Source organism: Coffea arabica, chromosome 7c (assembly GCF_036785885.1).
Source record: "Coffea arabica cultivar ET-39 chromosome 7c, Coffea Arabica ET-39 HiFi, whole genome shotgun sequence".
NCBI classification, from domain to species: domain Eukaryota; kingdom Viridiplantae; phylum Streptophyta; class Magnoliopsida; order Gentianales; family Rubiaceae; genus Coffea; species Coffea arabica.
This window is the reverse complement of record NC_092322.1, coordinates 23,153,691-23,168,768: the sequence shown is the minus strand read 5'-3', so window position 1 is coordinate 23,168,768 and position 15,078 is coordinate 23,153,691. Positions and strand designations below refer to the sequence as shown.

Here is a 15,078-nt window from a genome sequence, read left to right as displayed (position 1 = left end):
CAGATTTATCCAAATATTTGGCACATGCAACACATCATTGAGGGTCAAAGTTTTTTCTGAAATGAGTTTTAAGAATACTTTGGCCTTACCAAGAACTTAGCAATTCATGAGTCTCCAAAATAGATCACCTCTTTATCATTTCTTATTGGAGTGTTGGAGGAAAATGTTTCTCGATTTGCACATATGTGTCGAGTAGCCCTAAGTCTACTATCCATTCTTTCATATTGGCTGCAATGTTGACTTGAGAGATGATTGCAGTAATTATATCATACCTTTCGGATAAATTAACCTAAAGAGGATTGGTATTTGCTTTGTCACCTTTCTTTTTGTGCCTACACTGAGCAACATGGTGTCCTAATTTCCCACAAACATAGCAATTGCATTTCTTCTTCTTAAAGTTGTTGGGATTATTGGGCTTGTAATTTTGGGACTTATTGGCGTGCCTCTTATTGTTGCTTTGTACGAGGTTAGTTTTGAGAGTCATCTTCTTAGATTTGATAGCTCTTAACTCCTTCCTATTGGAATCTTCATTCAAAATATGTTTCGTGAGCTCATCAATGGTGCAATTTTTCTGTTTGTAGTCAGTCCACAATTCAGGTAGCTTTTCAATCAGCATGCCAGTATCAAACTTTTCAGGCAAGTTTATGTCTTCAATTTTCAAATTCTCGAATAGCATTTGGTACTCCGTGATAATTTGTACTTTCATTTTTTTGTCCTCTGTCATCTGCCATTGATTGTACTTTTCCACAATGAATTTTTGTTTGGTGGCGCTTTCGGTAGTAAACATTGTTATCAAAGCTTCTCAAATTGTCTTAACTTCCTTGCAGCTACAATACACGTCAAACAGTTCATTTGAAAATGTTTGTAAGATAGTATGCTGACATACCTTATTGGCATATTGTCACAATTCTTGTGTCTTGATATCCACAGTTGTAGCTGGTTGTGCTTCTGTCAGTACATAGGTCACTTCATGTATGTCGAGTAGAGAGTGCACCCGTTCTTACCACCTTTTGAAGTTTTCATTGGCAAAAACTTCAATTTGAAAATGTCCGGAAAAGGCTTGGCCAATGGTAGTGCGACTGCAACTGATGCGGATACAGGTTGTGAGGTGTTAACATTGTTAGAGGCCATAGTTTCTTAGGTTGTTGTATAAATAGCCAAAACAATGTTAAGTAAACATAATAAAAATAAAGCTTAAGTCGTACTTAATAACACTATTCTAAAAAACTATTTCAGCAGGTTGAAATATTTTTTCAAAATTAAGCAAGTCTTCTTTTTGTTATAAACAAGTAGGTCAAAACTAACAAACGTTGTGTAAATCCAATAGAGAGGGGAAAATGAGAAGAAGAAGAGGAACAGAACTGGCAGGAAGCTTTCTACTGTAAACTCTGAGTGCACTTTTTAAAGTGGGAGCAGCTGATATTTATAGGGTTCAGATACGTTGAAGAGGATAAGAGATAAATTTTGTTAACAAAAAAAAAAGTGCCCGAGTTTGTGTAATATAAAAGAAAGGAATGTTTAAGAGATGAGATGAGACAAGATCTTATCTTGGTGAGGTTACATCTTGTAAAATATAAGAAGAGTAAAACTCTATCTTGGGTCATGTATAACCCATGCACTGGGGGGTGCAAATCCGTCAATTTGTATTGAATCGGTCCAACTCAACTTCCCTCCCATGTGCGTGAGACCACACTAGTTACCAATCTAACACAAATCCAATAAAAACTAAGCATTATAAAATGATGGGAAGCCTCTTTTGTTTTTCAATGTGGGACAAAATCTTTCGAAATACTCATTTAATTACATCATCTCAAACTCCAGCTTCTAAAATTTCTCTTGGATTCTTGTCAAAGAGTCCCTTAAAATTGCTTGCAAGCCCTCCTATGCACTTCCTGCTTTGCGTCCAAGTATGCAATTAAAATTTTAAGAAAGCATTAACGGACAAAATTTGTAAACCAACCAACCTATTCTTCCTTTTTAAGGGTCTGTTTGTTTCAAATGAAAATAATTTCAAGAAAACATTTTTCAGATTTTCCAGTATTTGGTAACTAATTAAAAAGTTTGCAATAAGTTTTCTTAGGTAGTAAAATGTTTTCTTACATTTGTGCATTGATGAAGTTATTTTCATATTTAGAAAGGACGCGTATCTTGGCTCGCATCCACCGAAACAAAATGAAATAGGAGGCACAGTCGCCTCGCCCAAACAATAGAGATGCCGGGACTGAGCGGCAGAGAGAAGAAGAGAGGCTGAAGAGCGACTATGATTCAGGTGAGAACCATCATCTTCATTGGCTGGCAATCTCTTCGACCCCAACAAGGTGAGGTTACACGTAATCTTTACTGGGTTTTATTATTTGAAAAAAAAAATCTCTAAAATATCTCTCTAGTTTTGGAGATTTTGCAAATTTAAGATGATGATTTCAAAACCTTTTACATTTGAAAGTTTGAGAATTTAAGACGATGAATTCAAAATCTTTTACATGTTATTTTTAATATATAATTTTTTTCCAATAATACTATTGGAATTTAATGGGCTTGGTAAGCATTGATTGCTCCAAACTTTGGCATCTACAGTTCTCAGCTATGTCCAATGAATTTGTTGATATTTTTAAACTTTTGGTGATTTTGTGTGAAATTCCCTTTGGGTGGTGGCCTATAACGGAATTGGGCAATTTCTACATGAACAAAATTGCTTAAAGTAGAGAAGAAAATACCTAAATAAAAATTAGAGGAGAAAATGGTCACACATTAGCTTTCTATTTCGTTTCATTTATGGACCTTTTGTGGTTTAATTCTTTGTTTTCCCATGTTAATCCTTGACAAGTTGTTGTGTGCACGTTTATGTTTGGAACTTGAAGTATGCCTTTAAGTTGTGGGAGCACCTGTGTTAAGCATAACACTTGTACTAACGAGTGTTAATCTTGACAATGTGAAGTATAAGTACATAGACATCAATAGACGAGGGATTGTTGGCTGCTTTGTACTGGAACTTAGGGCTGCAAATGGATCGAATCGCTCATGAGTCAATTCAAGTCAAGCTCGAACTGGACTCGACCTTGAACTCGAGTTCAAAATATTAACCTCGTTAACTTGCGAGTTCGAGTATAAATATATATTTTTTAATAGTATATATATATTTTTATTTTTATTTTTTATTTTAATAGTAAAATTACATATATTTCTTTAATATTTTATTATTTATTAAGAAAAATATTATTTTATTTATTTATTTTAAAATAAAATAATTATTTTTTATTCGAGCCGAGCTTGAGCTCGAGCTTTAAATTGTCAGCTTGTCGAGCTTGAGTTTGAGTTCGAGTTTAATAAAAATAAGTTAAGGTTCGGCTTGATTAGGCCAAAACTTGGCTCGATTCGGCTCGTTTGCGGTCCTACTGGAACTAATGGAATTATTTGACTATTTTGTTTCACAAGCTAAATTTCTTTTTTGGATCCGTAAGTTGTATATACTTTTATAGCGATGGTTCTTGCTGCAATGCAATGCTAAGCTAATGGTCTTTCGGTAGTGATTGTTCATTAGTTAGTCTTTGATATTGTATATATGTGCTTCTCGAGTCGCAATTCTTTCGCTATGATTTTCAGTGTTCAATTGAATGTGGCATGCAGGAGCAAGACATTTAACTGCTGATTTTAGTTAATTGTGTTCGATCAGTTCATTCATTGTTGCTTTATTATTACCATAAAATGGCGATTAGAATTGTTTTGTTTTTTGGTTACAGATGTTTCTTTCTTCGCGATAAACTAGACAGCTTCTTTGAAATGAGCAAGTTAATCGATTCAGGTTCTTTTTTTTACTATTAAGTGCTGATGATGTGATCCAAGGACTTGTACATTGTGAAAAGTACTCGAGGATTATGGCTGATAACATGCATGCAATAGCATACATTTTGAACGATTGAGGCCAACCTTTTCTTCTTGAAGGTGTGATAGTCACCCTTGTAGAAGTTAAGTCAATGATTCCAGTTCATTCTTATTGCAGGACCAGCAGAAGTTCTATGTGTAGCTTACGTGGCTTCTATTTCTCAAACCACAAAGAGCTCTAGGATGTGTTCCATGGCTAGCCATGTGTTTGTTGGCAAAGTTTGTATTAGTCAAGAAACATCTTGACCATTCTGATGCAACAGATGAAGATTACAATCACAAAGGGAGGTTGTATAAGTTTTTAAAGGCCTTTCTTGCTATTTCACTACTGGCTTTGGTCATTGAAATTGTTGCTTACTCCAAAAATTGGATTGGAGTTTGGTTCTTCCTTACGGTGTTTTACAATGGCCTTATATGGGCTGGTTGTCCTTAAGGGTTGAATACCCTACTGCTCCCTTGCTGTTAGTGCTTTCCAAGTTTTGCATTGTACCTTTAAGATTGAGTCATTGGATCAATTGGTGCTTTGTCTTAAATGCTTCTGGATTAAGGTCAAGAAGCTGATGCTAATAGTATGAGAAGCATATGACATTAAGGATGACTCTAGTTTACCAATGGTTCTTGCATGGAATCCATGTGTGCAATGGTAAAAGGAACAACCTTAAATCGGGATTAAGTAGCTGCAGTAAAGCCTTTGAAAGGTATAAGAACTGCCAAATGAATGATTGACTAGTTCAATCTGATGTTTCCTTCTTGGTGTATGAAAATATGCTGCCACAGAAGCTTATTTGCATTCTCCTTTCTGCAACATGATCTTTTTTTCAGTTACTAACTATTAAAACAAATCCTTGTAGTGTGTGACTATTGAACTAGCTTTCTGTAATGAGCTCTATATCCTGTCTAATGCCTTTTTCTTTTTCTTTTTCTTTTTTTTGTTTTCCTTAAATTTACCGTTTATGCATTGAATGTTGAATCACCCACTTCTGAGTATTTATGAATGTTATGTTATGACAAGTGAGGAAATTCATACTTTTCATGATTTAGTCTTAGTGATTATTTTGCATGCGTTTCTTCTTCTTTTTTTTTTTTTAACCATTTTTAGTTATTAAACAGTTTTTTGGCCCTTGACAATTGGCATGAGAAGTATATAGATTTAAAAAAAAAAAAATAGCTTACACAAACAACACCAAAAAAAAGGCAAGGGAAAAATATAAGATAAACTTTCTAGTAAGTAATATGTAGTCCAGCAAAGCTTTTTAAGAATCGCAAATACAAGATCATTCAATTTTGATGGAAATAAATATATGGTTATAATGGGTTGAAAAATAAAAAAATTTCAAAAATGGTTATAGTGGATAGAATATAAAAGCGATTGATAAAGAGAACAATGTTTGAAGGTAGGAAGACATCAAAAATTAATTTGGAAAAATATTTTCACTATACTACCCAAACACCTAAAAATTATGAAGAAGGAAATGATTTTTCAGGAAAATAGCTTCTGTGGAAAATATTTTCTTAAACAAAACATTTTGCATCCAACCAAACAGACCCTAAAAGCACTTCTTTGAATAAAATATATTAGATCCAATCTGCTAAAATTATACAGCCCAAAAAGCATTTATTCAACTACCATCTTATTCTAATTAGATCCAATCTGACTCAATTGGCCGATTACTTCCCGAGTGTTATTCTAATTAGGTGTGTGTGTGTGTTTATTCCTTGGAAGAAACAAACCAAATATTTGGTGAGGGGGTGCTCGGGGGGGGGGGGGGGATGGGAAACCATCCCACATCGAAAAGATTGTGGGTTAGTACACCTGAGTTTAAGGTTCTCAACCGCACCTTCTGTCACCAATTGGCTGGATGGTGCTAATTGTGGGTCCCCCTTAGATTAGTCTTTGACTCAATTGGCCGATTACTTCCCGAGTGTTATTCTAATTAGGTGTGTGTGTGTTTATTCCTTGAAAGAAACTACCATCTTATTCTAGTACATTTCAAGTACCATATCCTAACTTTATTTTTAACCGCACAGGACTTAGAAACATAAATTATTATTTGGTAGTTAAGTTTGATCAAATACAATAAATAACATAAGGATATAGATTAAAGCATATCATCCCCACTCTAATAATTGGAAACTGGTTACCACGAGTTTTGTACAAGTAGTCTATGTCAATGGGGTCGGGCCAGCTCGAATCTGTTCGATTTGAAAAAACTTATTGAACCTAAGTTTTAATTGGATTTGGCAGAAATTGGATCTAAACATTAGGTACGAACTAAATATGAGTCGAGTTTGGGCCATACTAGGTTTAGGTCCAATTAAAATCTGTTCCACATATGAGTATAATTATATATGTAACATATATATAATAATATCTAATTTATAATTATCTAGACTATATATAAAAGGAAAGGAGAGGGTTTGGAGGAAATAAAAATCTATCACTTTATATGCTTCCTAAACTACCCTTGATGATGAGGGAACTTTTGGTTTAAACAAAAATCTATCTATCTTTGATAATTACCCATTATCAATATGATTTTTTTACCAAGTAATATGTATTTTTTCATATTCTATTTTTTAACTTATTTAGTAAATCTTAATTTTAATAAGCAACTACCCATTATGGTTATGAATAACTACCAAATAACTACTTTTTATAACTTTTATTTTTGGTGATTTTTTTACATATGTTTTTTCAAAATATAAAACCAATTTTCTTGAAAATGATTTTAATAAATATACTCAAAATATTTTACAAATATTTTTTCTATTAATTTGTGTATGCTTTGAATACTAGTACATATTACGACATAAAATATTAATAATTTATATGTAAATTTGTATTAATTCATAATTATAAAATATATATTATATGTAATTATGTATTTAATTATAAGTTTGGGTCAAGCCCGATTTAAGCCCAAAACTCATATAATAATGTGAGTTGTTTGAACCTTTTTAATATGAGGCTAAAACCCAAAAGTCCATATATTTTGTGAGTCGGGTATAGACGGCTAATTGATCCGAATATTGATGAAAAAAAAACCCTTCAGACACTTGCGGGTCTGACAGTAGTACGGTATAAATATATGGGTGCCGGGCTGACCTGAAAAAGTCAGAAAAAGTTGGCTGCCGGGCAGTCTCTGCCCGGCAGCCAGTCAAATAGTAAAAAAAAAATTTCGAAGGGCCTCAATGCAATTCAGACAAAGGGGCTCAACTGCAAAAGCTGGCTGCCGGGCACTCTCTGCCCGGCAGCCAGTCAAAGTGTTTAAAAAAATATTCGGCAGGCTTCAATGCAATTCAGATTCAGACAATGTAGCTCCCGTGAATTTTTCACACTTTTTTGCTTCAGATTTGCCCCTTTTGCAGGCTTGTGGACAAAAAAAAAATTGTCTGCAGCTCCCGTGAAGCAAAAAAGAGCTGAATCAAAACAAATTTACGTACGATTGGACAAAAGAACTATGCTCCATTAGACTTTAGCAGGTCGTGAAACAATAATTGTGTGCTACCGGTAATAAAATTTTTTTTTTTAAAAAAAACTTTGTAATCTAGCCGTCCAAACGGACGGCTAGATTTTACCTTATGCTCTATATAAGCACTGAGGAACTTCCTCATCGTCCGCACCTCTCACTTTCTCCCCTACGAAATTTACATTTCTCATTTTTCTCTCAGCCCTCAGTCGGAGTTTACATTTCTCGGTGTCTCACACTTTCACACGAGCACCTCACTTTACATTTTGCAGAGTTGGGCGTATTACTATCTTGTGGCCCTAATCGATATTTTGAAGAGTTGGGCAAAGAACTGTCCTGTGGTCCAAATCGTGAGTATTTGTTGGCTTAGTCCTCCTTATTTAACAAATGATTATTACTTTGTTTGGCAGTAGAATTGGCTTGTGGTCCTGTTGGTGTTTCTAATAATTACCTTATTCTTATGCAGAATTGGCATCAGACGCTTGGTGCCGTGTTTTTGTTAATCGCCGTGCTGATTAATTGCGGTACTTCTGTTAAGGTCGCCGGGCTCATTACTCACGGTGCTCCCAAGGCAATCGATTTTTTTGATTCAAAAAAGGTTAGTGATTTGTATTATATAAAAGTTGCTATAATTTGTCATTTTATGTTAGTGAATTGTTGATAAATATTTTATGATATTATTATAATTTGTTATTAATTAAATATTTAATTTATTGTTGAAGCAATTGTAAACATATAATGTAGTTTACGTATGTTTGTTAATATTAGTTAGTGAAGCACGGTACACGCTTAGTTGAATTAGTTTAGTGATTGAATTAGTTTAAGTAGATTAATTAGTTGTTTAAATTTGTTTAATAAATGTATTTAAAGTGATTGATTAAATGAATATAAATCTATAATAAATGCAGTACATAAAATTGATGTCATTAGCATAGCTTAATATCGAAATTAGTATTATTGGTTCAATGCAATTCACCTTATTATGCAAGTTAGTTGATAATTAGTCCACGGTATTTAGTATATGATTAGTTTAATTAGTTTTGTGATTTAATTAGATTAATTAGTTGCTTTTTAATTAGTTGAATGAATTAAATTTAATAGGTTCGATTAGATGAATTTAGATGTATTTGTCGAGTCATGTATTGAGTTTTGATTATGATAGCTATTTAGTAGGGATAATTTAAGTATTTGAAATAATTGCTACATTTAATACATAAAATGCATAAACATAATGTAATTAGGTTAGCTTTATTTCAAAATTAGGGGTATTAGTTTAATGCAATTGACTTTGTTGCGCAAGTTAGTTGATAACTAGCTTGTGCTATTTAGTATCTGATTAGATTAAGTAGTTTTGTGGTTTAATTAGTTAAATTAGGACCTCTCACTCTTTTGTAATTAATTAATTTTAAGAGGTCGATTAAATGAATTTAGATTTATTTGTCGAGGCATGTATTGAGTTATGGTTATGATAGCTATTTAGTGGGGATAATTCAAGTATTTGGAAAAACTGCTACATTTAATACATTAAATGCATAAACATAACGTAATTAGCATAAAATCATTTTAAAATAGGGTTTTTAATATTAGTAAGATATTTGATTAGAATTTCATATTTAATTGACCCAATATGAAATGTAGGTGCATGATAGACTTAGCATAAGGTAAAATTTTTATAACTAAATGTAGTAATTAAGGTGGTTAATTAGGTTTACTTTGTTATTTATTAAATGATACGTTTATTTGTTATAAATGGTTGAATTATTTAATTATAATGCTTTTTTTGTTGTTATTTGTTATATTATTGGTTATTATTTGTTACAATTATGGACTCATAATTATTTATTTATTTGTTATAAATTATACATATTTGATTCGATCAATTAATTGATTATTCAAATAAGCTTATCAATGCGATTTTACAATGTTATCAACACTCGTCCGTAATAGGTATAACATGTCAAGTGATAATTGCCTGGTGATACAATTATATTGGGGAGGAAAAATTATATACAAAAAGGGGTCAATTTCATATGATCCTCCTATACCGAAAAATGCGTTGTTCCTGACAGAGGTGGTGGGTTATGATGAATTGGTAGATAGAATATACACTATTATGGGTTTAGATCGGAACAGCTATAACATTAGTTTGATATATCGGAGTTGTCTCCAAAATGGCAAGTTTGGTGCAATGCCTTTGGTAAATGACAATGGAGTTGCTGGTCTGTACTACTTACAATCTGGTAGTAGGCTTGCAACCGAAATATATGTGGAGGTCGAGAAGCTATTGGGTTTAGAAGAACATGGTACCGATGGTTTACAAATTATAAGTGGTAATCTTGAGCGAGGCGGTAACAGTTCCGAACATATATTTTTATTGCAGCCAGTCGCCCATTTTGAGAGTCAAATGACCCAACTAGCTAGAGCAGATGTCGAACAAAGGCATAGAGGGCGAAGAAGGGGTACTGGTCGGCAGACGAATAATGAGCCTCCATGTATAGGTGCTCGACCGATAATTCACACCTCAAGCATTCATTCTCGAGGTGCGGATATTGAATCGGCACCAATGTTTGATGCACAGCCATCTACTGACGATCAGTTTGTAGATGTTGACATGGACTCCGAACCGGAGCCCAATCTTAGTGGTTCGGATGATGAGAACCACGAACATGGTACTGATAGTCAAGCAGGGCATCTAGAAGGCACATCTATGGCCCATGATGACATGGATCGCGGTGCCCCCTGGATAAATAGTGAGGGTCCACAACTGCGTTATGAAGCTGGTGTTGACGCTGCATTGAATTTTGACCCCCTTGATGCTGGGCGAGTGGAAAGTTAAGAATGTGGAACGAACACACCAGAGATTTAGAATTGGGCCATCTTTTTGAATCAAAGGAGCATGTCCAACGAGCTGTGAAGTTGTGGTCCATCAAGGAGAACAGGGAGTTCAGAGTTCGTGAGAGCACGCCAACGACTTGGTATGTTCGTTGTCGGGCTCGTAACTCCGTCCCCCCTTGTAATTGGCAGTTTCGTGCAACCTTACGGAGCTCGCACAACATGTGGATGATTGTCACACTTGCTGACGCACATACTTGCGTCCGTGTTTGCTATAGTAACGATCACCGTGGATTGAGTAGTGACATAATTGCTGAGCACATTATTCCCCATATTATGAATGGTCCGGTGTACAAAATCAAGGAAATTCAGGCATCGGTGAAACAAGAGTTTCATTGTGATGTGTCATATAAGAAGGCTTGGTACGCTAGACGCCGTGCCATTGATATATTATATGGGGACTGGCCGACATCCATATTGCAACTGCCGACATATATTGAGGAGTTACAACGATCGAATCCAGGGACGGTAGTTGTGTGGGATCATCATCCATTAAGTACCCCATCTGCAATAATTTTTGATTATATATTTTGGGTATTTGCTCCAGCCATCCAAGCTTTCCGCTATCTAAAACCGGTGATATGCGTGGATGGTACATTTTTTAAAGGGCCTTATCGGGGAAAACTTCTGGTCGCCATAGGGTTTGATGCTGACAATTCAATGTTTCCTTTGGCATATGCCCTAGTTGATGAGGAGAATAATCGGAGTTGGTCTTGGTTCATGAGACTGTTACGCATTCACGTGTGTGGTGATGTGCAAAATATATGCATTATTTCTGATCGTCACCACGGCATTATAAACGCAATGCGTACACTCGAAGAGTGGCAGGAGCCATTAGGGGTGCACCGATTCTGTTTGATTCATATTCGGAGTAATTTCACACAAAAATTCAAGAATGAGAGGTAAATTGTCTCCGAACCTTTAAAAATAATGCATCCGCACCCTAACATATTAAACATATATTAAACTTATTCTGACGATATTTTATGTTGCCTGGTAGACTTAAAAGTCTGATGTACGCTGCTGGTGTGGCAAATCAGCCGCGCAAGTATGAGGACAACATGAATTTGATTTACTCCTTGAATTTGGAGGCGTACACATGGCTAACGGGTGGATCAGTTCGACCCGAGCAATGGGCTCTGTGCAAAGATGGGGGTTATCGTTGGAGGCACATATCCACAAATATGGCTGAATGTTTCAATAATTTGTTGAGGGACGCTCGGTTGCTTCCAATTACTGCATGCATACGGTTCACATTCAATCAAACAGTTGACCTGTTTGTCAAAAATCATAAGGTGGCATGGAATCTAGTATACGTGCTCCCAAAAAAATTTTGGAAGCTATATGTAAAAAATGAAAAAAAAGGGAGGGCACATGCAGTTCAAGTGTTCGATCACCAGAGAGGCATTTACTGTATCACAACTGCTTATCGACAAAGCCGACAAGGAGGTAATGCCCAGACTGTCGACATTGGAAGTCACACATGTACATGTGGAAAATGGAGAGAACTACGCTTCCCATGTTCGCATGCTATGGCAGCGTGTTATAGGTGTGGTATTAGTCCAATGACGCTTGTCGCTCATGAACATACGTTTCCCGCTTATCAGGCTACATTCAGTGATTCTTTTCAGCCGCTACGGGATCCAAAATATTGGACCACATCTGAATTAAAGCTGAATGTCAATGGAGATCGGTTGAAACAAAAGATGCCCGGACCATTGAGAACTGCTAGGATCAGAAATCAGATGGATAGAAGATGTCCTGATGCACCATGTCGATGCAGTAACTGCTTACAGCCGGGTCACACTGCCCCTAATTGTCCATATACTGGTTATTTTCATAAATAACTTGAGCTGTCTCAGTTCTGGTAGAGGGTTGTACTAATAAGTAACTGGTATTTGATATTTGATAGTATTAAATGCATAAACTTTTGATGTATTATCTGTTATGAACTGCTATTTGGTAGTGATAAATGTTAAACTCTGGATGTATTGTCTGTTGTGATGCATTTGTTAAAGTGTTAAAATTTGGAGAATAAACATGGTACTTATATTATTTGTATCTGAAAGTAGGATTTAAAATGGAGCGATGGAACAGAACCACAGCACCCCCTCATCCCGGTCCCTTGGATGACAGTGTTTTATATCTACAATCAGAACACAGGCCAGCTGCGATCTTTCAAGGCAATGGTGTGGATTTAGATGTTCGGCGGTGTGATAAGAGGTTTTTTCAACCTCTTATACATTTAGATGAACGGGTTGCGCACTACATCGATGCTGCTGGCTTTTATGGCATTCGCCGCGCCGGTTATCTCACAGTAGATCATGGTCTTATTAATGCACTTGTGGAGCGTTGGAGGCAAGAGACACACACTTTTCACCTTCCAGTTATGGGAGAGGCGACTGTGACTCTGCAGGATGTGGAGGTTTTGTGGGGTCTAAGCGTTGATGGTCTACCCGTCACATTAGTACAGACGAAACGTAGTCCATTAGACCGCAAACAGTTGGTTAACGACCTTTTGGGATATTGGCCAGAAGATAATATGCTGAACCACGGTCGTCTGAAGTTATCGTCCATATCCCGACGATTGAGTACGCCACTGCCTGCAGATGCTTCTGATGAGATGGTTCGCCAGTATGCCCGGATGAACATTCTAATTCTATTGGGTGGATTGCTATTTGCAGATTCGTGTCAGAACGTCGTCAGTTTAAGTTGGCTAGACTATGTTCGGGATTTGGATGCCATGAGCCAGTACAGCTGGGGATCTGCGACGTTGGCGTGTTTATACCGACGATTGTGCCACGCATCACGTGTGTCTGCAATCACATCTGGAGGTCCGTACTTGTTAGTACAGCTTTGGGCGTGGGAGCGGATTCCCGTGATTCGTCCTGATATACTCCCATATTCTGGGATTGGGGATTTTCCTAGAGGTGGTAGATGGGCCGCTCAATGAACAGGGGTTGACCCTTATAGCCGATCCACTACATCTTATCGGGAGCAGCTAGCCTTATTGCGGTTGGATCAGGTATAACGTCTATATCAATAAATTATATTTTATAGTCCCTCGTTTTTAATTTTGGATCGTATCTAAATTATGGTTATGGTAGCAGTTTATTTGGATGCCGTATAGCGATGGCGTACTGGCTAGTCTACCTGATTATTGCAGAAGAGGGGAGCGCATATGGCGGGCAAGAGTCCCTCTAATTTTCTGGCACATCGTCGAAATACATTGTCCAGATCGTGTCATGCGCCAATTTGGGATGAGGCAGGAAATTCCGGAAGAAGTTGACACTAATCGAGGTTTACACCAATTGGAGATTTCCGGTTATCCTGGAAGAAATTGGGCTCATTTTCATCGGGATTGGATAGGATACTGGAATGCGCGTGGAGAAGCACAAGTACCTGGTGTGCCTACAACCACGTTCAGGCCTTCCAATAATTATCTGGAGTGGTATCACAATCACACCGTTCTGTACATTACGCCGCCTATCCAGCAGCAGGCACAAGTTGGACAAATGTTGCATGGAGTTTCGGGCCAGTTGGAGTATTTGGTAAATTACTACTATCTCCCAAATTTAATTTATTTACTTTTGGACAATGGATGATCATGTTTTCTCCTATTTTGTATATGTCAGATGAATACTATGCAGCGCATTGGTCGGCAATCACATGGTGCACTTGAACTTGATGACCCTGGGAGTCGATTTCATCCACGTCTTGCAACAATTGTTGATGGAGCATATGGATCAATGCAATATCTCCAGCGCTTTGATCGCATGGTTGTTGGTGATTATGATTCTTTCGATCATAATCCTCATGTGACACCAGAAATTCCCATCCAACCTCGCGTGCGACGTGTCCCTACACAAGGTGGACCATCATCTAGTAGAAGTCGACGCCATAGGCATGGGTTGCAGGACGAAGTCATTGAGGAGACGGGCATTCAAATGACCGAGGGGGGCACTCAATCGCATTACAACCCGACTAGTAATCAATTCACCACATCTGTGTCTTTGCCGATGACAGACATCCACGGTGTGTCACATGGACAGAATATATCGCCCTTTACCCCTCAGGTGACATCGTTCCCGCACTCACAGCATATTGCTCTAGATGCCACGCCTTTGCCACAGTTTCCACCCTTTGGTGTATATTCCAGGCCCTCTCCATATTTGCCTGTATTTGGGGGACATTTTCCATCCTCGTCAAACGAGCCTCCATTTGGATACGTTGCCACTGCAGCGGACTCATCTTCTACTGCTAACCTACATCCAATATTCAATTTTCTGAACAAAACGGGTGGTGTCCCTTCCATTTCAGACCTTCCCGATTATTACAGTCTTGGACAGATTACGACCGTATCTGCGTCGATCCAGCCGATATCTACTACTACATACGGTCAGACGGGGGATTTTGCCACGTATCGTTCTCAACACGATGGTGATAGTAGTACGACAGTTGAGTCGGATGAGGAGGATGACGTAGGACCCTATGCTCTTCGTGATCGTTGCAGACGAAAGCCTAAAAGATTTTGTTGTCCGTCTACAACACCAGGTGATAAAGGCAAGGGCAAAAGGCGTACCAACCGTTGATATGATCATTTCAATTGCATGTTTTACAATTTCAAATATTTGAATATGAGGATTTAGCGTTAATTTAATCTTTTATTATTATAATACTTATCGCTATTTTTAAATTCACGATTGTACAATGTCATGTTATGCATTTTTTCTTCTTATGTTGATTTTTTATTGCATAATCTCAAATAATTATAAAATCTTTATTTCAAGTGAAACTTAATAGACAACTACTTGAAATGCCCAAAAAAATAACTGCT

The 15,078-nt window shown here is 36.9% G+C and overlaps 1 long non-coding RNA gene across 1 annotated transcript; it reads left to right on the top strand.

Moving 5' to 3' along the window:
- The first annotated feature begins 2,131 nt into the window (after nt 1-2,131).
- Nucleotides 2,132-4,672, top strand: LOC140010723 (uncharacterized). The gene is made up of 2 exons (XR_011817824.1): nt 2,132-2,318; nt 3,998-4,672. It is a non-coding gene; the product is annotated as an uncharacterized lncRNA (long non-coding RNA).
- Nucleotides 4,673-15,078: the final 10,406 nt, after the last annotated feature.